The sequence below is a fragment of the Camellia sinensis genome, chromosome 8 (assembly GCF_055761805.1).
Source record: "Camellia sinensis isolate YWXY chromosome 8, ASM5576180v1, whole genome shotgun sequence".
In the NCBI taxonomy this organism is placed as follows: domain Eukaryota; kingdom Viridiplantae; phylum Streptophyta; class Magnoliopsida; order Ericales; family Theaceae; genus Camellia; species Camellia sinensis.
The window spans coordinates 146,458,278-146,462,026 of NC_138968.1; positions in this window are offsets into that span (position 1 = coordinate 146,458,278).

The following is a 3,749-nucleotide window of genomic DNA, read 5'->3' on the forward strand; positions in this document are numbered from 1 at the left end:
AACCGAGTTGCAAAACAAGAAGGTACCTCTCACAACTGATGGAGCCGGTATAAGATCCTGCGCGGTAACAGCGTACACGCGCCCAGACGACCTCTGATCAACCTGCTCACCCCTAGGAGCATAAGATTGTTGCACTGACTGGGACGTTGAAGCCCCCTGATTAGCCCTCGAGGCCTGACCCGACTGAGCTGGCTGCTGACCCTGAATCGGCCTCAAACCAGATGCACCAGGTGTGCCACCCAACTGCGGGCAATACCTCTTCATATGCCCTGGCTGACCACACTGAAAACACGAGAGTGGCTGACCTCTACCCCGACTCTGGCTCTGAGATCGAGCCGAAGAAGGTGCTGCTCTCTGAACTCCTCCCCTCTGAGGACAAATTGGAGACTTGTGGCCCAGCTGGCCACACTTGAAACAGGTAATGTCTCCCTGACTGCCTTTCCCCGAACTAGCACTCGGTACAGGAAAAGTCGATCTCGAAAAGCTACCCTGAGACTGCTGGGGATTAAAACCCTTCTGTCTCCTACCATCATTCTGACTATCCTGACTCCTCTTGGAGCCCTTCTGCCCTTCCTCCTCCTCCTGCATCATGATCTCCATATGGGCTGCAGCATCAACCATACGCCCGTAATCCCGAATCATAGTTCCCCCAACTCTCAGCTTGAGGCCACGCCTCAACTTCTTCTCAAACTCAATACAGCGGCGTTCCTCAGACGCCACCAACTCAGGTGCAAACCTGGACAAGCTAGTAAATACAGCCTCAAACTCGGCCACTGAAGAACTCGACTGTTTAAGCTGACAGAACTGGTCTCGCAGCTTCTCTCTGACTGCCGGAGATAAAAATTTCTCCTGGAAAGCATTCACAAAAGCCTCCCACGTACCTCCTATACGCCCCTTAGTAAACTTCCACCACTGACCCGCATCCCCCTTCAACTGGAAAGATGCCAAGGTCACTTTCAACCCCTCGTCTTCGATGCCAAGCATCTCAAACGTCTTCGTTGTCTGTTCGAGCCACTCATCTGCCTTAAGCGGCTCTTTAGGATCACCCACAAATTCATCCGGATTAGACCGGAAGAACTCCCTCTTCAGAAAGGAAGGTCCTGCATCCGCAATAACAGCCTGAGCTTGATTCTCAGCTCTGAGAATGCCTACTGACTCCCTGAATGCCCCTGCTATCTCTCGGGTTAGAGCGCCCATAGCCTGCTGGCCTACTGGCTCGGCCACATTGGCCTGGCCAATTCCCTCTTGAACTGCCGGAATCTCCTCTGGCACAGGCACCTCCTGCCTACCCGGCCTACCACGCCTACCGCGTCCTCGTCCTCGTCCTGACATCCTAATAAAGGAAACAAAGACATTAGCACATTAATAAATGTGCCGAAGCTAAACACTCGCGTCCTAATGCAATGGACAACAATAATTCATTCCACGTAAGCACATAATCACATAAGCACCTACGAATTTCATTCCCGGATAATGATAGTCCCAATGCGTTACTATAGTTCCGGTTGGAAGCAGCAGTGATCAAGTGCCTTTCCAACAAGACTACTAGAAACTCAAGGGTCCAATCAACATCCCAGAAACTACATTCCATACCCACATAATCACATAAACATGTTATCACATAAGCATATAACATTACACTAAGTCTCTATCAAACGAGACGAACCCAATGTGATACTAATCACTTCCCACGTACCCAAAGTATTCAAACCTGGCTCTGATACCAAGTTGTAACGCCCTCAAAATTAACCCATTATATATATCATTGACATGCATTAATTAAAGAAGACAATTAATTAATTCATTCATCAGAGTATTACTAAACGAAGCATTACATGTAACATCGAACCAAACGCCCTACAGGCTTACATCTTTCCAAGCCAACACTTGGATTCAAAAATATGAGTTCAAATCTCAATACAAGAAAAGCCCTAGGCTTGAATGTTTACATGTACCAATAAATAACAACTATTAACTAAAGGTAGTCTTCTTCAATCCAGAAGCCAAACCCTCCCAAGCTAAGCCTTTGGAGGTAGTCTATCGCCTGAACCTGAAAATGATGTTCCCATAAAGGGTGAGCCACAGCCCAGTAGAAATATACTAAACCACATATAAGCAATGAATAAAGCAATAGCATTCAACAGATGGTCAACCAAAATAATCAATTACTTCATTTTACAGTCTCATGACACTATTGCCAAAGATACGTTTTACTTTCCAATTTTATCAATATGGCTCAGAACCTGGCCAAACTTACAACAGTGAATCACATATATCATATTCACATCCTTTCATTAACAACAACAAATGAGACTCAAGCTCATATCAAACACTTCATACTTCCAGATTGATACACATTTTAGTGCTGTATCAATAAAACACTTCTATATAAATAAGCACACATAAAAGTGATGCTAATGGAGTCCATCCCCTATCTCCTCCCAAACAAAATCCGGTTTAGAGGTCCATCCCCTATCTTCCCCTAAACCGTGGAGTACATCCCCTATCTCCTCCCACACACAAAACAATGTATGCAAATGCAATGCTCAATCAATACACGTATTTTCTGTATCAATGCCATAGTCAAAATTAATGACTTAACCAATGTGATTAGTTTCAGTTATTCCTAATCCACATGCAATGTCTACAACAATCACGACTATCCTCCACCGATAGCCCAAAACAGTTATTTCTAAACTGAAAATAACTATGCCAACAATTCAATAGACAAATGATACCAGTTACCCAATTACGCCATTTAATCAATGAATTCCATGAGTTTAACCCTCTTTTCCCAATTCCATGAATTACTTATACAAATTAATTCAGTAATACAACTAGGGTTTTTCCCAAAATTTACCACAGTATCCCCAACATATCAAAATACCAAAACTTAGGACAAAACCTATAAAATGGAGTAGGAAATCCCTACCTCAAAGAAAACAACCCAAATGATGAAGACAGAGATGAGTGCCCAAATTCCAATGTGCTCCAAATCACCAAATGTTCAGATTAGAATGAAGCCCAAGCCGCCCTCTATCTTTCTTACAAAGAACTTAGGATGGATTCACACTAGAAGTAGATGAACACCTAAAGAGAAGATGAGTTTTGAGGGAGAGAAGTCGGACCTAGGGTTTAGAACCAAAAAGAATAAGAAAAGACTGATCAAAACCCGCTGCTGGGTATATAAACTGGACAGGCTCGCTCGAGCGAAGACTTGGTCGCTCGAGCGACCAGACACAGAGAAACTACGCTCGAGCCAAGGAAGCCTTGCTCGAGCCAACAACTCAAAAGCTCGCTCGAGCGAAAGAAAGCTCGATCGAGCGAAGAACTCAAACCCTCAGGTCTGCAACAAGACACACGCTCGAGCGAAGGAACTATTGCTCGAGCGAAGGACGAACTCACTCGCTCGAGCGAAGAAAATCTCGCTCGAGCCAAGAATGAACAGCTACAGGTCCAAATCAAACGCAACCATTCGTTCGAGCGAACAACTCCTCGCTCGAGCGAAGAACCAAAAACCTGGACAGCAACACTTGGTTTCTAAAGCCAACCAACCTGAAACAAACCTTCCCAACACATCCTATAATTCCAAATGAGAAAATAAGGAACAACAACAACAATTATACAATGACAAAATCTACGGAACCTAAGTCCGGATACAATAATCAAGTGGGAAAAGACCGGGGTCGCTATAAAGACGTGTATTACTAGATTGGAAGCAGCCCTAGAATTGGAGGTGGTAAGGCTAG